This window comes from Siniperca chuatsi, linkage group LG2 (genome assembly GCF_020085105.1).
Source record: "Siniperca chuatsi isolate FFG_IHB_CAS linkage group LG2, ASM2008510v1, whole genome shotgun sequence".
NCBI classification, from domain to species: Eukaryota; Metazoa; Chordata; class Actinopteri; order Centrarchiformes; family Sinipercidae; genus Siniperca; species Siniperca chuatsi.
Genome location: NC_058043.1, coordinates 3,684,389 through 3,711,641, shown reverse-complemented (window position 1 = coordinate 3,711,641; position 27,253 = coordinate 3,684,389). Strand labels below are relative to the sequence as shown.

At 38.9% G+C, this 27,253-nt stretch overlaps 1 protein-coding gene across 9 annotated transcripts in view; it reads right to left on the bottom strand.

Annotated features, from left to right (window-relative positions):
* Nucleotides 1-20,066, bottom strand: part of chd6 (chromodomain helicase DNA binding protein 6) — a 105,754-nt gene extending 85,688 nt beyond the window's left edge. For 3 of the 9 annotated variants that reach the window (XM_044217505.1, XM_044217561.1, XM_044217567.1), the window contains exon 1: nt 18,825-18,982. The gene's annotated coding sequence lies outside the window, so the exon portion shown is untranslated. The other 6 variants (XM_044217538.1, XM_044217513.1, XM_044217530.1 and 3 more) reach the window with 6 other exon arrangements.
* Nucleotides 20,067-27,253: the final 7,187 nt, after the last annotated feature.

Genomic DNA, 27,253 nt, shown 5'->3' with positions numbered 1-27,253 from the left:
CACCCGATATAGCTTAACAGCCAGCTAGCCAAACCCAAACCTTGCTTATCTTATCCCTATTGTCTTCTGTCTTACCACTTCAGCTGCAAAACCTTAACTACCTCAAACAGTTGGGCTGGTATTGAGGATCTTGAGGAGGACGATGTGGCCTGGTGCATTATCAAAGTGGGCCAACGACACATCTCTCTCACACTCTTATTTTTGTAAGAGTGACAGGCCCACCAGGATTTCTCCTGGTGCTCCTGATGGCCAGTCTGACTATGGGAGGGTCTGAACGAACTTTTCTTTGGAAAATGAATCGATAGTTCGTTTCATTGTCACCAACGGGCCAAGCGAGAGCACTTACGGACTGGACACAGGTGTGTACACACACAAAAGGAAGGAGAGTCCCGACAATGTGACCGTGTAAACAGATATATGTCCCTACAACATTAGTAATACACGCTCACGCACACACCAATTATCGCTCCCTCCTGTTGTTTCACATGATATACGATGATGATTTTAAAAAACAGAGGAAAAAAACGGGGAGCATATTTGCATGTCTCACTGGTGGTCCTAGTTATAAAATTTAGGAGCACTGTCTCCAAAAAGGTCGCAAAATGCGACTAAATAGTCGCAGTCTGGAGCCCTGCACATTCTCACATGACGTGAGAGGGTCAGTTGGTGGCGGTAATGCACCTCTAAGCTGGTTTGCCAACCGCCGCAGAAGAAAAAAGTGACACGAAAACATGGAGGAGGAGAGTGAAATTGTAAATACAGAGCAGGAGGAGTTGTTTTTGTTTGTATAGAAGTTCCAAAGTATGGTATGGTAATTTAAAACCATTTCGTAATTTAATTTACAGAACAATTACTGTATTGTGATATATACCGTTAAATTTTGGCCATATCGCCCACCCCTAATGTGAGGCTGTGTTTACCAGAGAAAATATGACACTGAGTGAACTCTTTTTTGCACTAAATTCTGCACTTATTTGCATCTAGATGGTCTAACAGATAGAAAATCACTAAATGTTTTTATGCTCAACAAAGCAGTCAATGACTACTGGTGCTTTATCAATATGGGCATTATCAGTGTGGTCTCTTCAGCTGTTTCTGATTCCCATCCTGAAATGGAAAACTGAGGAGGGTGGTCTATTAACATCGTTCTTTCAACAGGTCAAAATGGCAATCTGACAACCAGATCACCAAACAAAAAAAGCAAGAATATACAGTACACATCACCACCACAAATCTCAGCATGCTGGAAACTTTTCACAAAAAAAAGTAAATAGGCTAAATAAATAATTCAAGCTATGTTAATTAACTGGCAAGAGAGCATAAGTTCAGCTTGTAATTCAACACTGAAATGGCACATTTTCACTTACTTGCATTGAATGCAATCCCAAAATCTAAAAGAGTTATCTGATGATTAATCATTGGACAGCCTTGATGCCCACAGCAGGGATTGGTACAGAAACAGATTTAGGAGCAATCTCATTTTTTTTAAGAATAGTAGTTGTAGTAGGAGTGCCAAGATAACCTCTATTGGTAGTACTGTATGCTGCTGAAATAATAATAATTTGTTGACACTAATAATCATAAGGACAGGCTGTGTTTCTTAACTAAATACCCAGTTGAGAATCACAAGATCTACAAGTGTTTTTTCCCCTGAGGACAGATCAAGAAAGAATTGTTACCAACACTAATGCAGGACAGAAGTGGGATAAATGTGTGAGGGAGAAATTCTACAATGGCAACCACTTTAGCTTTCACTGAGGTTTTAGTGGAAACATTGCTGCTGGGGTTGGTTTCAGGCTGCAATGACACAGCACAGAAATGTTGAAACGGAATAATTTGAGAATAACCAGTACAGAACATTCTTACACAACCCTACACTGAATCTGTGACACTTTTAGGAACTTAGGTACAGTAGCAATATTGCTGGGGGGTTTGCATGGATATTGAGGTGGATGGGACCAAAGCAAATAGAATTCATTCAACGTCATGCCTCTCTAAAACATTACTGAAATATATGGATGGAAAGTTTCTCTTTCTTTATGCAAATTATTGAGTTCCCACCACCTGATGACCAAAGAAAATGGTTTAGCCTTTAGGATGTGAGTCATCCAGCAGCCTCTGCCCACATAAGTAATTATTTTCAATTCTAAGGAAACACTGTTTAGCTGTTTATAAGTCATGTTTTGGAAACGATAACTAACTGATAGCTAACATTAGAGATGGGGGAAAAACTAAGACGGGGAAGGACATGAGGAAAAAGGTTAATAACGGGATTCAAACCCGGGGCACACGTTATACATTATGCACCTTACTAATTTAAAACAATCCCATGGTCACCCACAAAGATCTGCACTGCAGGACTTCAGGGTTTTCCATGAGTACAATGCAGTACTGATGTAAGATGTAGCAAACAAGTTACCAGAAAGCTTTAATGTCCGGTCTTTCCAACATAACATGAATGCAAACTCAATTCAAGTACACTGTCAGTTTTACCACCTTACCTCAACTCCACCCAAGAATCTGTCTGTCAATCTGAATGTGCATTTACGCAAACCTTCATCCTTCCAACATCCATCTTCCTCAGTGTATAAGCTTCCCTACACCAGAGAAAATCTTAAGTGAATCCGTCTTTAGTCCATTTCAGTCTGTTTGATCTGCCCTTTGCAATTCCATGAAAATTAAAGTGAAAACAGAAACCCACCATCCTACTAAGGATGCACTGAAGATTGCTGCACTGCACTGAGTTTGTTGGGAGAAGCATTCCAAATCACCACTGAGTATTTAATATATAAATATTTCTATATAAATAGAAAATATACAGGCCTATAAGAAATGAAAAGTACTTTACATGCAATATAAAAAAAAAAATTGTGTGGTCAATCTGTAAAGCTGTTCTCATTTTAAAAGCTAATGGCCTAAGTTGCATTAAACATGAAAAACTGTCACAATTTCCTGGATATTTTCTGAGATTTGTGTGTAAATCTTTTTAATAATTTCATTTTGGAGCCATTTTTCAGAAAAACTCAAAAGTGACTCCATACTTATTTTTGACATGTTTCTCCTGTAAATCAAGAAAACTAAGCTAGGACAAATGAACTGCAGTGAGATTTATCATGATCTGCACTTAGCTTAATGGTGCACAAGGAAGTCAACAAAAACACAGTCATCACCCATGTGCAACAGTGAAGCATGAAAGCTACAATCCGGTTAACAACAAACATCTGAGTGACATGTGTCAGACTTGTCTAGTCTGGCGGGTTTAAATTTTTAGACCAGTTTATCAGCTGCACTCACTCACACACCTGTCTCCACTGGCCTGCACAACCTAAATTAAAGAGAGTAAAGAGAGTTTCCTGTGTTACCTTCCTCAGGGGGTTTAAGAAATCCGATTATACCTTCTACTGGGTTTATTTACTTGTACACTTAAACTTTTCTTCCAGCACAAAACTACAAAACAACCTCACTCTCTCTGCAATACTGACACCACTGAGTCTTGTTATGTAGTCGAGTGTCTCTGAATATATGGTGGGGCTCGCAAGAACAGGTCAGACAGTGGGACAGCAACTGGTCCCACAAGGCTACCCACCTACTGAAACTTCTTATAAAGCACTCACCTCTCTGCCTTAGAGGCAAATACCTCTAACGTCACGTTAGTCCAAAACATACTGAAAGTATTTCACTACACACTAAAGGTCTTCAGTTGAGTCTGTTATATTCAACACTGAACATGCTTTTCGGTAGGGATGCCCAGATCAATCGGATGCCAATCGTTATCGGCCGATATTCAGTAAAAATATGCGATCAGGAGATCGGGATTAATGCTTTGTAGTCGCCGATCGAGGACACAAATTGTATTTGTTTACTAGTGGATCTTGACCTCTCCAATATGGCGACGGCGCAGACGCATAGCAACATACAGCAGGCTCCTTTCCGGTCGAGATGGTAACGCGGCTAACAAAAAGGGCGATTTATTCATCTCGTATCGTGTCTACCTTTAGTGGATCATAACATATTAATCTGCATTCTGAATTAATCTGCAGATGCTCCAGTTCAAGTTGACGACAAAGACCAAAATGTGGCCTGCAACAGACTAGGTAAGCCTTATTTTTAGCCTAGCAGTTGTTGATCACTTGCTGCTAGTTAAGAGGAGTATAAAGGAGTCAGTATAAAACAGATCAGTCAAAAGTCAATCACTATAAAGATCAGTTTCCAGCCATGCTGGATTAAATTTACACTTCCATGGCATATTTAGTTTTTGGTAAAAGGCTCATCAGGCGAGGAAGAAAGGAGAGAGAGAGAAATTGAAAAGTCAGAGAGGGAGAGATGGTGACACATCAGAATTTAAATAAAGAAAAAGCTGAGCAATTTCTGATTCTAAGCAATTTAATTATGATAACTTGATGAACAAAACTTTGGTCAAAATATACAGACAGTGTTATGTGGTTCATTTGAATTTCAAGGACTTTTTAAGCACTAAAAAAGGGGCTATTTTCAATGTATTCCAATACTTTGTTTTTTCGTTTTCTTTTTTAATACTGCAATACCAGCTGCTATAACAAAACAAAAACAATCGGAATCGGCCATGTATCGATCAAAGACGATTGCCAATCTGTATCGGTGGCAAAAAAGCGGGATCGGGGGATCCCTACTTTTCAGCAAAGCTTCTTTAACACTGCACATCAGCAACTGAACTGGACTGTCAAATCAGTGTCACATGTAGGGCTGTAATTAACTTCATTAGCTATTAATACCTATTATTTACATTATCGATTAATGTGCCTTATTTTCTATTGTTTGGTCTATAAAATGTCATAAAACAGTGTAAAATGGTTGTTATAATTTCCTAAACTACAGGGAATGTGTATAGCTTGAAAAATATGAAAATATGATAAAACCAGCAACTTTTTTGATAATTGATTACTTGTTAATTTTTTTGTTGATCAATTTATTGTTTCAGCTGACATGACTTTTCATATCTGAATATACAAAACCTCAACATTACAGCAAATCTACAACATATTCTGGAATTACTCTTATAATGAATATAAATCATTGTAAGGTCTAACATACACTCAATGGCAATGGTACACCTAGAAAATCCGCAATGCAATCCAATACAACAGCTCAGCCATAAATTCTACCTTTATAAAAGATAATAATGATCAGTTTTGACTGACACTGTCAGAGAGATATTAATTTCATTATATGTTTATTATTAAGGTTGTAGTTTGCAGTGGTGTTGAACTGGACTGTTTCTAATATTCTTCCCCACATGTGGCAAAATACACCTCTCAATATTAAGTAGTCATGTGACACAGATCTGAAGTTTTCTAATCAGTGAGCAGCAAAAATCTGCATTGAGTCACATGTTTTCCCAGTTCCTATCTGGACCAAAAGGATCTGAGGTACAAAATCAGATCCCGAGGCATGTGACCTAAATGCAACTTACATTTGGACACTGAACATTTGAATTTGTCTGCACTGATTCCCTCTGACCACAGGAATGACAGGTATAGGTACAAACGCATATGTGACAACTTCTCTCAATGTTAGTTTGCACATGCACGTCCATTCAGTATTTCTATCTAAAGACGTATCCATTGTAGTATCCAAACATATATAGTTACTTCTAACCAATCCTCTGCAACATAAACAGAAACACAGTGTACCTACTTAAGGTGTTGACATTGTAGTCTAACAGTACAGGCACAGTACAGGTGCAACCAAGCGGCAAAATGAAAAATGAAGCTAACCATAAGTGCCAAAAACTGCAGTTCCTCGAATGGCCACTTATGGCTGGCTCCAAAAGTTATTTAAAGTTTAAATATAGCTGCCATGCTTCACACTGGCTCTTCAGAAACCTATGGGTGACGTCATGGAGACTACATCCATATTTTATACAGTCTATGGGTGCAAATAGATTTTAAAATTCATCCTATGTCTTATGTTACAGTATATGTTGTCTTAAGGTGGAACAAATCAATTCCACACATTTCTTTCTGGGGAAGACAAGAGTGAGTGTTGCCTATTACTTCACAATATCTTCCAGATATCTGAGACATTAGGCAACCCTTTTTGGTTGCAATCTCTAGTTGATTATCAAATCTAAAATGCAAAATCAAATCTCATGGCTTTTGTGGAGAACATTCATTCAACCCATCTCAGAGCACAAACTCCTCCAGGAAGGACAACACGCATAAAAACATCTTTGGAGTTTGAGATGGATTGTGTGCTTTACGTTGTACCATCAACTACGTCAGACAGGTGTTCACTTTCCAGCAGTTTTAACTAGCTCTGCAGTATACACTGGCAGGGTTTTCCCTCTATCCAAATCTAAGGCTGGCTGTCAAATAATTTATTCTCAAACCACCTAAGTCTGAAAAAAAGAAACCTTGCGCACAACACAACAGCACACAAAGTGCTGCTCCAACAAGAGATAAGTGGAAACCAGTTGTCAGACAGCAGGTGTGTGTGCATGGTTTGTATGCTGTTAATGCAAGCTCAACATTTTGTGTGTGGGTGGGTGGGGGTGGGGGGGTGTCATCTTAATTAAATTTGAATCTAGGTAAGAAGTTTGTTTAAAGATTTTATTACTGCTTTTCTGGCAGCAGATGTCTTTTACACAAATTAATCAGGTGAAGAACTGCAGGTACCTATGGAAGTTTGGATGAACTTAAAACACAATCGACGTAAGCAATGCCTTTTCCTATGCCACTGCTGCCCACATGCTCCATCATTCATCCTTCATTCATTCTTCCTCATCACCTTCAATAAATCTCCCGTAGAAAGCTGATGCAGATTTATAACAGGTGATATCAATAGCAGGTCATCAGCTTCACAGTGCTTCATGGAAAGAGCCAGTGCTCCTCATATTTTGTACACTCCGTACATGACATTTAACAGAATAGACCTTTCGCTGCTTAACACATGGATGATAAAATGGCATCTGTGATACTCCACTCCGCAGCAGCAGACACAGTCCACCACCTGTCACACTGTACCATTATGGATAAATGCAGCATCTGCACAGAAGTTTAGACCAGACTCATAACTGCCTTCCTTGCACTAAACAGTATATATTCTGTCAATAAAGTGATTTAATTGCAAGTAAAGAAGACACTTACAATTGCATCCGTGATGATTGTGCCAATTCATTTTCTTATACACACCTGTCATGAACACCAGTGCTGCAAACACACAGAAGCACAAATACTTGAAAATGGGAAAATTGATATTGACATGATTGGTGATAAAATAGAGCATTACCAACACGAACGCAACCCTCATCAACAGAGAATCAATCAGATTACCACCCATACCGACAGATTGCCAGGTGATCTCTGGGAAATGCAGTGCAGACACAACACAGCAATAAATGCATATATGGTGACTAAAACAAGCTAGTATATCTGATCAGTTAAATGCTTCGAGGTATGTGGGACACTCCACACCCACAGACACTAACAGTGTGTACGCTCGGAGGTCTACTCTGAGAGGCGGGGCCTGTGTGATGCGTTATGTCTGTCATGTGGGAGGATGCGTCATGTGGAGGGCATGGAGCGAAACTGAACACAGAGGGACAGTGAACCAGTATGAAAACAGGACAACATCATACCCTCGTCACTTCATCTCCCGTTGCCATGGAGACACGTAATTACTTTGTGCAATTTGTCAATCAAGCAATCTGTTTGTGAACATGAACAATATCTTAAAAACAAAATGATACTCAACCACAAATCTATTTTATATTATCTCTGGGATTGAAAGGCAACTGTCAAAACAAATATCATCCTGAATAAGTTCATTTTTGTTTTGTCTTTCTTCCACCACTGATCCATTTATGTATTGTTATATTAGCTTGTTGGCAAAAGGTTTATCCCTTCTTCTTTCCTCTTCCTGACAATCTATGGTCTAGCCTTTGCTTGTGACACTGTTCATTGCTTGGGTAACCTTGCTTCCATGTCTTTTGTCTGACTTCACTATCACGCATTTTATTTTACGAAAGCTAATAAAGTTAATACTTCCAATATGATAACATCATGTAAGTAATATTTAGCAAATAAACTGCTTCAGTTGCAAGTACAGACAGTGTGTGCATCTCCATTTTATTAAGTCTGTCTCGAGTGTTGTCTCCTGCACATGTGGCTCAAGTCATTTTTAGGTGTGAAAGATTCTCACTGTTTCTGTAAATGGAACAGGCATGTGATTTGGTAAGATGGGGCGCACACAATAATCTATATTACATTACAGTGTTTGAGCCAGAACTGTCTCAAATGGGGACAAATAGGCCTAGTAGTACTTTTCACTGCTCCATTCAAAGGGAACAATAATCAATATTGTGAAAACTGTACACCAGTTGAGTGCTACAAACTAATATTTAAATTATATTATATTTGATACTGGACATATCATATAAGACAAATCTAATTTCTGTTTAATTACACTAAACAAGTGAGAATTTTTAGGAAATTATAAAATCATATGGATGAAAAATAGGGCGAACAAGAAAGTACACCCATTTGTTTCACCAGAGCTGTGCCACTGACAAATAACTTTAAATATCAAAACGGTAAAGGCGTTTCTTGGCATGTCTTCTCTTACAAACCTTTATTGGCCAAGCATACAGACAGAGTTTCTGCAATGCATGTTTACTAGCTAACAGCCAAAATCATTCATTTTGTAGTTTTGGCCAATTCACAAAAACAAACTGTTGATACAGCTTATAACATTTTAAAATGAGAAGCATGCTAACAGCATTCATCCAGGTTGTGGTTGTAGTGACAGGATATTTTATGTTTCAAGTGTGTCATGTTCACAATGGCATGGTCTGGCTCAAACCCTGCATTATACTATTGTCTGATCTGAAACATTTAAGTGTGACAAACATGCAAAAAAAAAAAAAAAAAGAAATCAGGAAGGGGGCAAACACATTTTCACACCACTGTATATAACTAGATATAAAAGCATTATCATAATATTGATATGCTGTATTTATTTCTAAGCATTCAAAATCACATTGTATAAAGTTAAATTCATGTTCATCTCATTGAATGCAATAGTTTGTTTATAATAGTCTTTTATTAACCACAATATCACATTATTTTCCAAACATACAGTATATGTGGAAGTAATTAAAATATCATGGCGTCTTTTTTTTGTTGTTGCAAAATTTAACTCATTCATTTGGAAATTTGTTCAATAAAGTTTGGAGAAAAAAAAGACAGAAACGACACCTGTTAATCACAATAATTCGACATGAGAATTGTGTCACAGTGCGTTTATCTGTAGAGACAATAAACAAATCCTGAATTACTGCTTAGCCCTGCTGGAATCCCAACCATTTCCAGCGACAGCACAGGTTCTAAACAACAATGCTTCATTATCTTCACTTTGGGTCAGTTTCAATTGTAGAAAATAATTCAGGTTTAGGATTCAACTGTGCAACCTTACTTAGCTGCATGTCATCACCTCTTACCCTCTTCTTTACTGTCACTCCATGTTAAAGGCTGGCAATCTAGTTTAGTTTAAATGCCATAAAAATTACCTTTAAAAATGACAAAGAGATGGTAGAGTCAAACCCCAGCCATTGCACCCCAACATACAGACCAAACCCTCCCCTTCCCACTGCGCACACTGGCATCACATCAAGTCCCACCAGAGCTTTTTATCCTCTGAAAGATAAAATACAATACATTTGAATTTAAGCCAGTCAGTCAGTGTGCCCATCTAGGTGTTACTACAAGTGATACAGCGGAAAAACTTCCCCACCAACACTAAAAAGAGCTTGTGTAAAAAGTTTAGTGTAAGAAAAGGGAAATAGTGAGGTAAAAGTGACGGGGACTTCCTGTTCCCCTTGAATCCCCCTAGAAAATAATAGCAGTTAAATCTAAGTGAGAAAGACAGTGTGTGAAGGCTTTGTGCCAAGTTGTTTTCCCCACCCACCTGTCAGCCATGAATATTGATGCAAGAGCATGCAGTTTTCAGAAATGAAACAACCGTCTGCTGCTCACTCATTTTGCAGCTTTATGTGGCAGAACACGCACACAGCCACACACACACACCAGTGCATGTGTACAAGGCCACATCTGAAATCTAAACTCATTTCTACAATGGCTAAAGAACAGGAAAATTCACCGGCCACACCATACATGCAAAAATGTCTAGACCTTTTACAGAATCATATTGTTATGATATGATTTTGTTATGCTATCGTTATCGTAAGAAATTTCTGTTTAAAATTAATCATTCAGAACAAGTTAGAAAAAACTAACAAAACTAGTTAGTGTAAGTTCTTGATTTGCACATATGAGTTGTAACTATGTTGCCCAGCCCTACATTGATGTGTCTACTTTAATATTAGAGCTGAAATGATTAGTCAATTAATCGATTAGTCGCTCAATTTTATTTTTATGTCAAGCAAAAATGCGAAATATTCACTGGTTCCAGCTTCTCAAATGTGAGGATTTTCTTCTTTTCTCTGTTTTATATCATTGAGAATTTCTTTGGAGTTTAGGATGTTGGTCAGACAAAACAAGCTATTTGAAGACATCACTTTGGGCACCTTGGGAAATTGTGATGGGCATTTTTAACTATTTTCTGACATTTTATGTGCAAAACCTTTAATCAAGTAAACAACCATTAATAAGCAGATCCATTTTAGATAAAACAACTGTCATTTTTTATTATTTTCACACCGTAAATATCCTATTTGCAGTTTCATTATTACCAGTGAAATCATTTCTAGAATGTAGCAGTGCTACAGCAGACTTTACTCTGCAGCCACAGACAGAAATCCTTCTTGGCCGTCTCAGTGGAGAGACCCGTTGTCTTTTCAATGACCTTATTCCCTCCACTCATACACTTGCCCTTGCACAAAAGCGCCTAACGTTTGCTGCGTCTGAGAATCATCAGGAGACGACTCACTTGAGGGATGAGGAGGAGCAGCCGGCTGTGCTAAATCAGAACCAAATTCAGCCCTGTTTTCCCAAACGTGTGTGTGTTTGCATGTACAAAGAGGGAAGCGCATCTTTAAAATGGAACATAGCTCCTCCTCGCTCCATCCCTGCATCAGCTGTACGATACTCCCACGAGGGAACAAACAAAGGAGCGGACAGTGTTGTCAGTGGCAGCCTGGCCTGCGTTACATCCCAGTGAGACTCAGCTTTCTCACATTAATTAGATAAATCACTAATCACCTCCAAATCTCAACTTCTGCAGCATCTCCTGATGATACATTTTTTTCTTTTTTCCTTCATGCCAAGCATCCATCTGACCTAGTCCGCTGCTACTGTGACATTGACATATTTAGACTATTGTGTGCTATATTTTAGGCCACAACTGAATCCTCCAGCATTTTCCACTCACTGAACCACATCACCACAGTAAAACCATTGCCTAAGTTAATACATTTTCAAAAAAAAGACTTGCAGCTCACAGTGAAGACCTATGTACAGGTAATGTATACATTTTAAAATGTTTTATACATTACTACCAAGTTAAACATCCCTTTGCACAAAAATGGCCATTGTCTAATGTTTGCAACACACGACCATCTTCTAAACTTCCCTTTAAGGGGTAAACTAATGAATATTTTTATTAGTGATCAATCTGTTTTGTTTCATTTTTTGTTTTGTTTTTTTACAATTAATTGATGAATCATTCAGACAACAGTAAAAAACATCAATCACAATTTGACCCAAAGTGAGGTCTTCAAATTGCTTGTTTTGTCTCACAAGTCCAAAACACACGGATGTTATAATGATTTAAAAACAGAAAAGCACCAGTTAATGTGGCTTTTTTTTACTTGAAAATGACTTAAGAATTATGAAGGCTAACAGGATGCAACTGGTGCACTCAAAATGTAGAAAGCTCTCACGACATAATTAATGGTCTGTTAAGGTCTTTCATTTGCTGTGTTTGTCATCTGTATACTTACTTATTAGGATTGTTTTCAAGTACATATAATAAACCTAACAATTTAACAGACACGAGACTCGTTTCAGTCAAGATCCAACCTCCATGGGTATTCAACAGCTTTTATAACAGAGCTGTATGGGGCATTTTTGGGAGATCTTTATCAAACACAGACTTTACTACGATGTAACCATAATGTTAACTGCCTTACCTGTACTAGGCTTACATTTTAAATGTAAATGTACAGCTGCCTTCTCAGCCTAAAAACACAAAGCAAGTGTTTTCCATTCCAACTAATTGAGATGCTGACTGACACTAATTGACACTAAACTGAGATTCACCCAGTCTGCTTAAAACAAATTGTAGCTGTCTCCACCCACAGAAATGACAAACTGAAATGTAAAAAACAAAAACAAACAAAAACACACACACAAATCATCTTCTTAACAGCGGTGAGTGTGTACTCCAGGAGAAAGTTTTCTCCTTTCTCATCCCTTCTTTTGGTAGAAAACATAACAAAACATCACAGTCTGGCTGGGTGAAACATGCTGTATGAACTTTGTGTCATTTTAGGTATTCAAGTTGAAATTTTTCACAGTCTCCTGTCACAGCCAACCCCTGCAGCTGAACACTGAACCTGTGACCCTGTAATGAAAGGATAGTGCCTACAATGGAATGCATGATGCTGTAAGTTTTTCCATTATCAAGAGCCTAAAAATTACAGTTTAATACACTATAAATTGAGATATTTTTGTTTGCATAACATCACCACATACATGCACCTGTTCGTATGTCTGTAAAGCACTTACATATTTTTGAAGTGCCATATAAATAAAAGGTTATTATTATCATCTAATATTTTGTAGCTTTTGTAGTGATTTTAGACAAACTAGAGTAGTTGTTCAATTTTCTAGCTGATTTACCATAAAACTTTGATTCAATACTCAACCACCAGTACAGGCTTGCCTTACATTTGTAAAGATCTGGGATTGCAACCTGAGAAACCAAAGGTGTTTGAAGGTATCATATGCCACTAATTATTGGTTTGGATAATCTTTTTGAGACCCACTAGATACATCAAGCAGAACCATATGGAATACAAGGTGGGAAGTTATAGAGAAAGTTATAAATGAATGCCGCTTCTAAAGAATAGATAGATGAATAGTGAGAAAAAGAGAAAGGAAGGTGAGATAAGAGAGTTCAATTCAGAAGTAGAGGAAATAATACCATGAGATATTGGGATGAATTGAGGGGGAAGAGTGAGAGGAAGAAGAGAGGGAAGGGGAGGTGAGATGGAAAGAGGAAAAGGAAGAGATATTAAGGACAAATTAGTCACCATGTTGTCTTGCGATGTGCCAACAAAGTACCTGCATTTGCTCCACGCATCACACACACAAAATAGAAGAAGATGTAGCTTTAGTTATTGCCACCAACAAATCTTTGTGACGGTGTCTTTTTGGCGATTCACTGATTCTCATGTTAAACGGAAAAGTCCATGAGCCTCGAGCTGTGTCTTAAATACATGCTACACACCAGAGGAGCTTATCACAGCTGCAAAAGATTAAAACCACCTGTGGATGGTGGTGAAACAGCTCAAGGAATCCTTCAGAAACCAAAAAAATGATGATGGGGATGATGTTGCTGTCTCTTGGAAAGTTTTAATGGCAGTGGTTTTCTTAAGTTGCAGTTTGATTGACATCTGACCGACGTCAGTTAGTATGTAGTATGGAACTGGAGCTCAGCTACAGTGTCTTATTTTTCTTATATATCCAGAGCTCGACAGTAACGGTTAACAGGTTGCCATTGGCAACCATTATAAAGAAATTGGCAAACAATTCTTGGCCTTTGGTTGCCATCAGTGGCAACTAGGGATGGAAATCGAGAACCGGTTCCTGTTCAGAATCGGTTCTAAATTGTCCAATCCATCGGAACCGTATGCCTCGGAGCTTATCAATTCCTTTAATCGATGTCGGCATGCCGGCCGCGCTAGTTTCTCTCCTCTCCTCTGTCTGCTCCCTGTGTTTCACCGAGGGCAGGGCTGAGTACACAGACGGAGCGGAGACAGGTGAAGTAAACGTTACTCGATTTGACGGCAACTCGTTACGTTACGTAACGCTGAAATTCAACCGTGGTGTTCTGTAGGGAGATGCAGTGACTTAAACCAATGGTGAGTAGGAAAAATTATAAATAATATATAATTTGTTAAGCTATGAGCAGAGGAAAAGTCAAGTCAAGTCAAATTTATTGATAAGCACATTTAAAAAAATAAAATAAAAAAATAAAAAACACACAAATAGAATCCAAAATGTCAAAATTCAGTCTGATTTAAAAGCCAAAGAATAAAAACAGGTTTTCAAACAAGTTTTAAAAAAAAGTGTCCACTGTAGGTGAGGTCCTGATGTGGAGGAGTAGGCTGTTCCATAATTTAGGAGCAGCGATAGCAAAGGCCCGATCTCCCCTGTGCTTTAATCTGGATCTTGGGACAACCAGAAGCATCTGGTCAGCAGACCTCAGTGGTCTCAAGGGAGTGCGCAAAGATAAAAGATCAGTGAGGTAAGGAGGCGCCAACCCATTTAACGATTTAAAAAAAAAAAAAAAACAATAAGATCTTAAAATCAATACTAAAACAACTGGAAGCCAGCAGAAAGAGGCCAAAACGGGTGATGAGCTTACGTGTGCCTGTTCAGAGCCGTTAAGAGTAAAGACTATTGCTATAGTCAAGTCGAGACGAGATGACGGCGTGAATCACCTTCTCAAGGTCAGTGAGGGAGACAAAGGGCTTGATCTTGGCAAGAACCCTGAACTGAAAAAAGCTGGCTCTGACAGCTGCATTTATTTGTAAAAACTCCACTAGCCGCTAGACTAATTCAAAAATGCCATAGCACTAAGCTAATAATGATGACAGAAAAAAAAACAATTGTTTTGTCTATGAACCTTGACAGTTATTACCCCCCCTCGCAGCCAGTCTGCCTCCCCCCAAACCAGTCAACCTAGGGGAGGGAAACACTGTAGGCCTACTGTTTCTACACTGTGTTCAGACTCAGAGATAATAAAACAGTTGCACTGACGCTGAAAACCAGTGTAGGCCTACTTTTTTTCCCCCCACACAGAAAATTAATCTGGAATCAATAAGGGAATCAATAAAGAATCAGACCGATAAGCAGAAGTGATAATGGCATTGATAAATAAAATCTATCAATTCTCATCCCTAGTGGCAACCACTTTTTAATATATAAAGAAATGGCAAAAGCAAAATGTGCACCCCAAAATGAATAATTGTTTTGTTGCATTAGCAGGGCTTTTGGACCAAAAATCTGTCAAGTGCGACTAAACATTTTCATTGGTCGCACTAGTGGGCCTGAAATTTAGCGGGTCTGATAAAAATTTTAAAAATGACTCCATCCACGAACGATTAACAAGTGGACAATCTCCCCTCGCTCTACCCCTCCCGTGCGGTCTACTGATAATCGCACATGCTCTGCAGAGAAACACACAGAAAGAGAGTCTCCTGTTAAACGTAGGTCTACTTATGCCGTTGTTTTGTTAAAGCTTGTAAGTGCACCTGTCGGTGCCGATGTCATTCGGTACCACGTTGGTTTCGATCGTTTCCTCCTCCGCACGCGGCTCACCTGCTGTTGTGAAAACGGAATCGCGGGTGAAAAAAAATCCAAAACGCGAGTAGTGTTTTTTGGGCGACTACAACATACTGCTGTCGAAGAAAGTTAACAGAGGAGAAACAGAAAGAGGCGGGACGAGGCAAGCCGGTGTGTGTGCAGGAGTCCAGAGGTGTAGGTGTGTGCGTGTGTAGAGAAAACAGAAGGGAATAGCAAAGTGAGCAGTTTAAAGTAGTTTGTGAGTAAACACTAAAATATGGTGGAAAATTAAGTGGAATTAAAATGGTGAAATAAGAAATAACTTACAAGAAATAAGGTAATGTGTTAATGTATTCTTCAATTCAAATATCAGCCTATATAACATTGTTTTTTGTGAGTAGCTTAAAGGGAAATACAACTCAAATTTTGTTATACAACCTGGTGTAAAATGTTAAATAAATCTACCTTGTATATACTATCACCCCCCCCAAAAAAAGGCAACGCTTAAAATGTATTATGGCAACCATATTTTCAGTTCCACTTTTAAAAGTTAGTGTTGAGCCCTGATATCAAAAACAACTAAGTCTTCTCTAAAAATGATTGTGATTAGTGATTTACTGTGCGTACGGACCCTGTAACCAAATGTAATTAATATTAAACTGTATTAAATTATTTATTTATTAGACACATTAAAAAGTTTGCTGTTAAGATTAGTCATGAAAAAGCAAACTTTGCTAGTTATTATTTTCAATAAAGCAGTAAAAGTGTCTATATAGTGTACCCCTAGATGGTGGATGGGCTTTATTCCATTGCATAATTTGCAGTGTATCCACAAAATGATTGCTCAGCCCTATATATCGATATCCCATAACTTCTGTCATCACTTTGATACTGAAACAGTAGTTTTCATTTCACTGCAGTACTCTCGTGTGTATAGTTTCAACCAGTGATTTATCAACAAAAATGTACCTGTAATGCTTGGTGCAGATACACACTCAGTGACCACTCTAATGCAATACCTCAGCAATTAATTCTACCTTTACAATATTTTAAAATATTAATGTTCAGTTTTGATTGATACCGTCAGAGAGGTATTACTATTTATTATTGAGGTTGTAGTTTGCAGTGGTGTTGAACTGGACTGCATTATACTGAGAGGGGTTTCTAATGTTTAGCCCACCCCATTAACAAAGAAGAATATTAGAAACACATTTCAGTATAACGCAGTCCAGTACAACACCACCACTAACTACAGTACGAACCCAATAATAAACGTATAGTTGAATTAAAACTTCTCTGACAGTGTCAACAAAAACTGAACATTAGATTCTTCATTAATGTAGAATTTGTGGCAGTTCTGTTGTATTGGACTGCATAAAATTGTATGGGTGCACCTAATAAAGTGGCCAGGGAGAGTAGATGTCACAGCTTATGAGCTTATATCTGTCCTGCTCTGATTTATTATAGAGCGCACGTTACTTCAAGTCAAATGCAGAAAACATGTAACATGTGTTTTGGCAGAGTATGCTCAAACATGTTAGCTCTTGCATTTCTTACAGGTGGGTCCTTGAACGCTTCCCCTGTAAGATATTAAGTGTCACACTGTCAAGTTAAATCAGTGAGGGTTTTTTTTTAAAAATTGTAAAATAATAATAAGGGGTCATCTGCACCCACTGCAAGAGGTTTATAGAAATGCACAGAAAGTTGGTTTTGCCAAATATAAACAATGACCAAGTATTACTACTGACAACACACTTATTATTGCCTAAAAAAGTATTAGCAGAGTAAAGGTGTGTTGTCACGGAAAGGTCACATGTTCAATGCCAACACTATCGGGTATTTAACTCTATGTGTTAGTTCTATGATCTCAACGTTTTTTCTACAAACAGCAGTTGAAAACATCTGCCATCCTGTATTTATCCTGCATCAGTACGAACATAATATGGTAGATGATTCTTTTAATTATTCTTTTAATTAATGTGATAAAGTAGAACTAACTTATTGCGCTATGACGTACACAAACGCACATTGCCAGTCTTTACTCCTGCTTCAACTGTCAGCTGTCTCAACAGCTGAGAACGGAGCAAAAGTTGTTGTTGTTTTTCCACGCCCAAGCAACTTCTTTTGATGATGGAGTCAAAGTGCAGTTCTGCAAGCCAGCAGTAAAAAGTGTAGCACAATGGGCAGAACAAATAGGCAGACGGACACATTCAGATTAGAGTCTTCAAATAACCTACGCTGCATGTCTTAATGCTGTGGGAGGAAAGACACACCAACACAAGGTAAACATGCAAACACAACACAACGAGACTAAAGCAAAGCCGGGCGCTTAATCCTGTGAGATGTCTAACCACTGGGTCACCGTGCGGCCTGGTGATGAAACACTGCAACAGTGTCACCCTGAAACCACCCAGGAAGTCTTGAGAATGGAACCAGCAACCTTTCATCTCATCGTAAACCAAAAGCACTGCTTCCAGATTGGACAAATGAGAAGAAATTAATTACATTTCCATCTTCAACTGCAGATTGTTATGCCATATACAGAGAATTAGAGGAAAAAATCTATGGAGGACACTTTCCAGCATCGTCCTGACAGGTAAAAACAAAATATCCTATAGCCATGCTGGCAGCAAAGTCTGGTCCCTAAAGTCTGAATATAAAGGGGAAACCTATTCAACTTTAACTAATTTTTCATATTCACAATTAGTGCAATTATCTATTAAGTCAGACCATAATGACTGGGGTTAGCTCTTGGCACACCCTTCGTCTGTTGCCCAGGGGTGTTAACACCTGGCCAGGTGAAAGTGTGTGGACAGACGGACCACACTTCATGACTCAATGTACTTCCATGACTCATTATATGCCCGCACGCATACCTGGCTACCATAGCTACAAATGTTTCAAGAGGCTAACGGGCTAACAACCTAGCTTACACCTCTTTGAGGTTTTGCCTATAACGAATGCTAGCAGACGCAGGGGCTAACACACTGCTAGCTTGAATGTTGCAAGCCACTGGATTGCCACAAGTTGGGTGAGCTAGCTAGGAGGGAAAAAAATAAGTTCCCGGCGAGCAAAAACGGCGACTTGGAATGAAAACACACACAAACACACACCTACAGAGACAAGGAGACACTGTGTCCTATTTCATGTTAGCACCCGTTGCTACCGAGCTAGCTTTCTCCGCTAGCTCTGTAATGTCACTGCATCGCTGTTGTAAATATATTATAACAGTCCTCTCCTTACACGTGTGGACAGCCTCTAAAACTCCTTCTCGGGGACATCTCTCCACAGAAAAACCCTCCCCGGCGCACTGCTCACCTGCTCCGGACACCGGACACACGCTCTCACCGGCGAGACATCCTCCCGGTTAGCCCGAAAAACACTGGCGCTTTTTATTTCCAAGGACACAAAATCGCCATGACAGTTTAGAAAAATGCATAAAAAATTAGCAGGCAAGGAAGGGAGGGGAGAGAGGAGAAAGAGAGAGAGAGAGAGAGAGAGAGAGAGAGAGAGAGAGAGAGGGGAGGGGAGGGGAGGAGGAGGAGGAAGAGGAGGGGGAGGGATGAAAAGAGGAGGAGGAGGAGTGGAACTCCGCGCAATATCTATTTAATCCACATAAAGCCACCAGCTCCGCGGAGTTTATTCAGTCTGGACGCCGGAGTCCTGCACTGTTTTGCCACCACAGTCCAGTCTAGACACCACACACACACACCTACTCCCTATACACACACACGCGCGTACCCACAAAGACAAGCCGCATCCAAAAGTTAAAGGGCGCTTCTTACCTAAAATGGCCACTGCAGCAGCCAAAACACAAACAGCTTTTTTATTTGGTGGAAGTTTAGCAGCAGCGGCGGCGGTGTGGCTGCTGCAGCCAGCCTAACCTTACCATTTGGATCCAGTAGCAGCTCAGCATTTCAGATTTTTCCATTGGCTGCAGCCTAGCGCAGCTGGCCCCATGCATATTTCCATTGGCCCTGCAGCTGTCAAGCAAGCGAAACGAGCGAGTCTCTCCGGGTTTGTCTGAGAGCTATCGCGGCAGCCCCAGGCAACACCATTGTGTATTGTGTGCGGGGTTTTTTTCTCCCTTCCTGGTGATTCGCATTGATGTGAGCCTCACGCACATTGCCTGTTGTTTGTTTTAGATGGTGGTGGTGTTGTTCTGTTGTTGTCCTTACCGCAGACTTGCAGGGAAATCCTTGTCGTACCGGGGGAAGCTTCCCACCGCACCGCCCGGCTGGGTCCTGCTGTCATTGAAGAAAGGAGGAGAAAAAAAAAACAAGAGGGGAGCGTTCAGTTTTCAACCCCCCCGATGCAACAAAACGAAGGGGTTTACATTTCTCCTCTACTGGCTGCATCCACCAATCATGTCGCTTTTTACTCCTCCTCCATCATCACCGGGTTTGAAGGGCGGAAGAAAAGAAATAAGACATCCACATCTTTTGCAGATCAGGTTGCGTTTCCCGGATGTTCAGTTTGCGTGCTGGATTTCTGTTTGTGGGCTGATGTGGATGCAATGTGCGCTTGTTTTTTTTTTATGGGTATTTTGGGCTAAAAGGCTGATGGGGAGTTGTTCTTTTTCTGTGGTGGCATACAACTTGCCTCCTTTCCCAACTTCACCTGAAGTCTGCGTTTCTGCTTGACCGTCAGTCACTGTCTCCTGTTATTTGAAAGAGTTAAAACTCTTAAAGGCACATTTTTATAACACAATATATATATATATATATCTTTTAGTGCCCAAAATAAAAATAATATGGGTGTAAGCAGAGAAATGCATCCAATCTTACCTACTTAACGTGTCAAAAATATGAAAGCACACAGGATTCCTTAGGAGAAATGCCAGGAATGTGTACAGATGAAGCTTAAAGTTCATACATCACCTTGGAAATAGCAGTTTACACATCAATCTCAACTCTGGAGCTGTGAACCACATCACACGGTCATAATCAGCAGATGGAGTTTGCTCAGTTGACATGCAAGCTCAGCACTGTAGCTGTTATCTCATCCATAACACTATTCAGGAACTCTCATCCAAGTTGGCTGAAAAGCTAAAATGCAAATTAACACCCTTGTTTTTGCTGACTCCAGTGGTTTAACGCCTCACCTTGCTGCAGTGATGTACAGGTGTACTCCAAGGTGTGTCGGTACGCTGTGACATCACTGTTGTTGGGCATGGTTACAGGTGCAACAGAGCACACTTCTGACCACATCAAAACACACTTGAAACTTTCCAGAGAGGGAAGTAAAACACTGCTTCTCAGGCTTTTTTTTTTTTTTTTGAGATCCTCACCAGAAATGTTTTAAGACATATACAATAATCTTTAAATAGTAACATGTGTCTAATATGGTTTTTCACACATACATGAATCAAAAAATCCAGAAAATGTGCACATTTTGTTCAAGTTTCCTGCTGGATGCAGACTTGGAACAGTTATCTTTTTGGCGGGGGTGGGGCTTTTATTTGCTAGTTGAAGATAGACAGGAAAGAGAGAGAGGGCCTTGATACATGGGGTGCACGCTCTACCAGGTGAGCTACTGGGGCGCCCCGAAACAGACATCTTTAAACAAAGGTCAAGAATTTTCAGGAGAAGTCCTAAAAGTGCTTTGGATACAGTCAAATCAGCTACTGAGCTCACACTCTCCATAACAACTGAACTGCATCCACTGATGAAGACCATGTGATATGGCTGAAAGCTAGAAAGTGGACCTTGAGTTGGGATTGTTTTGTTGAAAATGCATGAACTGAATCTACAGGCTTATAACCAACCCGTGACATGCTATCACACACAGAGCGGCAAATAATGCTGTACAATTAAATACTTAAACGTGTTTAAGCCCTCTGGCCTGTTATTCTGAAACTGCATGACCAATCACTTTGTGTTTTTTTACAAGTTGAAACTCATCATTAACAAGTCCCGAGCTGTCTCGAACCCAGTATTAAGAGTGAAATACAACTGTGTCTAACATCTGGACTAACCGATCTCATCCCTTTGGTTTAAAGCATGACAGACAGACTTGAGATGATAATCCTGAGCATGCTGCGTGTGCTTCACTTCACAGAGTTTCTGAGTGCTGAGGTTTGAATTTTTCAAGTAGTTATCTCTCGCTGCAATTTAAGTTGCTAAGATGCAAAGCACTGGGACCTGACCTGTTAAGTCAAAATTAAAGTCATTTTGTAGCGATAACTAGGTGGGTACGTGATATACCTTCTTAGTAATCAGTCGCTGTACATTGTAGATGTGAGCAAACTGTTGGAGTGTATTGTTGACCCCCATAACCTCAATGTGTTACAGTGAGGTTACCACTGCTGCAGGTCACTCACTCCTTGTATGGAAGAAAAATCTCACAGTGGTGAACGTGCTCCTCCTCAGAGAATATGAACTGAAACCTTTTCTGCATCATTAATGTTTGCTACTAAATTAGACATACAGTACACATCATCCACCAGGCAACACTTTGCTTAATAAAATGTTCACACTGTTTGCTACCGCCCAACAAACACGCTGCCATTGTCTAATGTGATTGAAGAGCAGAAATGTACTGGGAGAACCAGTTGAAATGTTATAGAAATACATCCCCCTGAGCGATTTCAACATCACAACATGGTCTGGCTTGCAAAGAATCCTTTTTTTTCCTTCTCCTGCACTTTTAACCTGTTTGCTTTTTGGAATACTTATTTATTTTTATTCCTTATCCTCCGTATTGTGTTCTATTCTTTCTAATGTTGAAATACAAATTAAACTAAGTGGACTAATTAGATGTATGAGATAATGTGTTTTTTTATTATTCCATTAGAAGCAGTCTAAACTGTAGAAATTTTGATAATTGAAATATTTAGGGGCTCCCCTGTTTGTTTTGTTGTGGGACAAGTAACAACTTTATCAGTTAGTATTAGCACATGGTGACGTAAACTAGTACCCATAGCTGTTAGATAAATGTAGTGGAGAATAAGTATAAAGTAGCATCAATTGGAAATACTCAAGTAAAAGAACAAGTACCTCAAAATTGTTTTTAAGTACAGTACTTGAGTAAATGTACTTAGTTGCTGTCCACCACTGCAAATACAGTACATACAGACATATGTGACATATACAGCACATATATATGTATACTAATGTGAACTATAAAACAAGAGCAAACTATAACTCTCGCTACAACTTAGGTGTAAATGGTAAATGGACTGTACTTGTATAGCGCCTTTCTAGTGTTTCCGACTACTCAAAGCGCTTCACACTACATTTCACATTCACCCCCTTCACACACATTCATACACTGATGGCAGGTGTCAGCTGTATCAGCACAAAGAAACTAACGTGTGTAGAAAAGAGTCATGATTCAATAAAGAGTGTAAAACAAAGAGAAGGGTGACTAAAAATGATTGTGAAGAAAAGTTATTGCTTGGATTTATGAAAGAAATACAGACTTTTAATGTAACAAAATTAGACAGATATGGTTGATCACTGGTGAACAACTTCAGCTTATTAAAGTATGATGTAAATGGTTGCCATTTGATGTTAGATTGTCTAGTGTGGCTTAGTAGTAGTTTACTCTACATAGATACCAGTGACTACTAAACTGCTGACAGACAGAAACTTGTTCCATATGTCGTGAATATGGGTGTGAATGTGTTTGTTTGTTGTTACCTCGCCTCTCACCCACTGCATGTTGGTATAGGATCCGGTGTCACACCAGCCTGACAAAGCTAAAGTGGTATAAAAAATAGATGGATGGACTTTTGGCCTTTTAAATGGCTAATTAATGTAAGATTAATCAGCAGGATTTGGCTTGGCCGAAATGGTTAACACTAACAACTTGAATTTATGTTTGCTAATAAGCATGACAATATATTTCACTGTTAAGTGTGATGAGACATTAGTAAGAACAGCATGTACTGCAGTTAAAGATAAACAGCAAACTTGAGGTTATTAAGTACATTTATAACCCCAAAGCTGAAATAAGTACAGCTGTTTAGAGGCAGTAACACCATTAATTTGTCCACTGGTTATTAGGTTTAGGTGAGCATACTCATTTACATGTCAGGCGTGTAGCTGATGCTTGTATCCAGAGTGACAGTGAGGCAGGTAGGAGCTCAGCGTGTTTCTTTAGGACATGTTTGCAGGACAAACTGCAGCGACAGGAATCAAATGTGTGACCTTTCAAACCACGAGGCTACTTTCAATACGCATTGTTTGAAAAAGCATGTTGTACTATATTTGCCTATGTGTACCTGTGTTTACCCTCAACTGCAGCAACAATGTTCTTTGAGGTTCATTAGACTGAAGGTCATGGTTTGTATGAGAAAATGCTGAATATCCCTTTAGGCAGTTATGAAAATCATCCAATAAAGCAGAAGTCATTTGAATGGCATGATTTAAATATTATAGTTTAGATTCAAAAGTCTATAGCCTGGGGCACCCTGGTGGCCTGGGGGCTGAGGCGCTGACCACAATGTGTTTGGTTCACCTCCGGTCCGGCTCATGTTAGCATGTTAGGTAATATGCTAGTGTTATGTGCTAAACATTGTTAGCATATTAGCATGCTTTATCTCAAAGCACAGGTGAGGCTGATAGTAATTCGGTCATTATAGAGGTATGAGGACATGAACTGAAGTGTTTGACAAGTGGACATTTTGACCTGGGATCAACAAAAGCTGGATTTATGGTTGTGCATTAAAGGGTTACGCCATTGCTACGGAGCCTGCACGTGTAGCCTAGTCTCCGTAGCTATGTTGATAATGAAGACAAAGTTTCCTTTTCAGTAACACACATTTCGCAAAGCCATCTCCACTGCAAAACCTTCAGCTCACCGTGATCACAGCTCTCCATCACAGCGATTGCATGGCAGTAGTGTCCTACACAGTGATGAGACAAGAACTTTCCAACATTCCAACAATCCTACGTTCAACTATAAATCTAAAACTATGCTGTAGGTTTCAACAATGGGACTGCCTTTAACCCCTTGCATAGAGTGGCTCTAAAGCCATCTTAAGTTATCAGGATTCATCCTCTGGGAGCATGAAAGTCTGCACAAAATTTCATGGCAATCCATCCAATAATTGTTTTGGGCCGGTGGATAAGAAAAGTGCCCTGGTGTGATGGCACATTCAGAGTTTGGTTAATGTTATGATGTAGAACTAATCAAGTAGCCTAATCAAGCAAACTTAGATTTAAGTGATTTCAACAAGCAGATTGACCGCTATATGCTGTATAAAATGTAAAGATCACAGATGCAAAATGTAAAAGCAAAAGTTCACAAGTTATATAATTTCAGTAGATGAACAAAAAATGTTATAAAATGTCAAACTAGATGGTCCTCGTTGCCTAATTCACTTCACAGCTGAGTATCAATAATCAAGATGAACATTCAGCACAGAGTTAATGTCTTTAGCTCGATGCTACCTCTTCCCTCACCAACCCAGTGCTGTGTTTTACATTTCCTGCAAATGCAATCACTTTGATTGTAATAAACACATCATAATCATGAGCAGAAAGAAATCAGGGGATCTCTGAAATGCAGAGCTGAAGCAACACAGCAATCAAGCGCAACAGATTGAGACATAATGAATTAATACATATGTATATAAAAAACAGAGTGGCTGACAATCCCTCTCCTTTATTAAGTACTGTAAGTGTGCTCTTTAGCAAGCCACATTGCAGCTTGTAAGCGTTGAGCAAAGTGGTGCTGAAAAGTACATGTGTTCACCAGCAGCTCTCTTGACATGCATGTGTGGTATCTGTGGCTTGGTAATTTACAAAACAGAACAGAATTGAATAGAACTTAAATTTCATTTAAAAAGGTCACTTGCATCGTGCATCTGACTTTCTACTTCACAATAATAAAAAAAGCATTTTACTGAACTAAACAGGGCCTATAATCATAATAATGTTTCCCTTGTCAAAGTTTATTGTTGCTAATTTTTAAAAGACAAAAACCATTTAACTTATATTATGTTTTTTTGAAAAACATTGAACTTAATGATTAATATAAGTCTATCTCTAAGTGAACATTATTTTGGCCCAAAAATCACAATACGCAATGATAATCTGTATGTGGTAAAAGACTTAAGTCTTTTTTTTTTTAGTTTGGCACAAGATGCATAAACTTTAATTTATTCTTCATTCAGAGAGAGGAGAGCTCTCCGGTGTATTCATGAAATTGGGGGCTATTTAAAGTTATGTCATTTCAAGTTCAGCTGCTACAGAAGCAGAGAACATGAGCCACGTTTGCAATAATTCAGTTTGTAATCTTTTTGTCTCAAGATCAAGAGTTAATTTTCTTATTATCTTGGGACACCAAAAGGTTATTTTCTGATAATGAGACAATTGTAATGACAAAATGAACTAGTCCAAGAAAACAGATGGTTGATTTCCCGAGATAACAAGAGTTGATCTTGTCACAACGACAACGAGTTAATTATCCTGTCTTCTGTAAACTGCACATTTAATTCGTCTTGAATCGACACATTTTCATGGCTTTATTAGGCCCACGTGTTATCTATTATTGAGTTATCTAACATTGTCTGGTAGGCTAATTAGCTTAGCATAGTTGACCAGCCTATTTCAATGATGTCTTTCACTCACCCAATAACAATGAAAGTCCCGCCCACATGAATGTGAAGCCTTCAGTATATTTGGTTAGACCTAAAATTATTACCACAGTTTTACTCTCACAGTCTTATCAGTGGAATTCAGCACTTCCTCTGTTCAGCATCTTCAGAATCAGTAGAAACTCTACTTCTCTTTTTTGTGCTGTTTACAGTCACGTGTAAAAGACTGTAGCAAATGTAATGAATCTGTCTCTAGTGTAATGTTACACAGTTTAATAAACTCAAGTCAGGGATGTCATCATTAATATCATGTTTGTTTTGTAAATAGATCAACGCACTCAACTCGGTATGTCTAGACGGGTGCTGAATCCTCCAAATCGAAAATCAGGAGTGGAGTGCTGTCCTACTCTTGATTTTCAATTTTTGTAAAATAACAATGTCATTATATTTGTTTGTTTGTTTTTTTGTCTTCATCTTATTATTTGAATAGCAGTATATTATTATTGAAAACATTTTGAAGAGTAATTGTTCTGTTGCATACATACAATAAACAGCCTATGAAGGAAGTGGTGATTGAAATGAATACAAGCTGGAATAATTGTGATGCAACATGTTGGATCTGATGCTTATTATGTGTTCCAGTATTAAAAAACCATACCACACCAAAATAAACATCTTGTCTCTGACCAGGGAGTGCAGCAGCGAGCTTTAGCGGACACTGATGTTAAAAGCTACACCATGTGCAACAAATCGCCTCCATCAGATGATGGACAGCCACTGTCAACAACTTCCTCTTACACACACATAAACACAAAACACACAACAAAGGACATAACTGAACTCCAACCTATATATAGAAAGGATTTGATGATTTCCATTCGTGAAATGATTTTGTTGACTGATTTAATGACAGTTGGAAAAATTGAGTTGGAAAAACTGAGTCACTGTGTTGAGTGCATCTTGCAGAAACATTTATGGATTAAGGAAAATTGCTGTTTAATGAAAGTTTGGCTAGGACCTTCTAACCAGAGGTGATTATACACTAAACTCTTATATGTCAAAGTTAAATGCACAGTAACTGTACTGCATGTCAAACTAACAGTCTTATTGCTACAGACCAGACTTTTAAAAAGTAGAAATCTAAATGTGTCCAAGTTAAGAGGTAGTACACTTACATATTTGCAGAAAAATTAATTTGCTA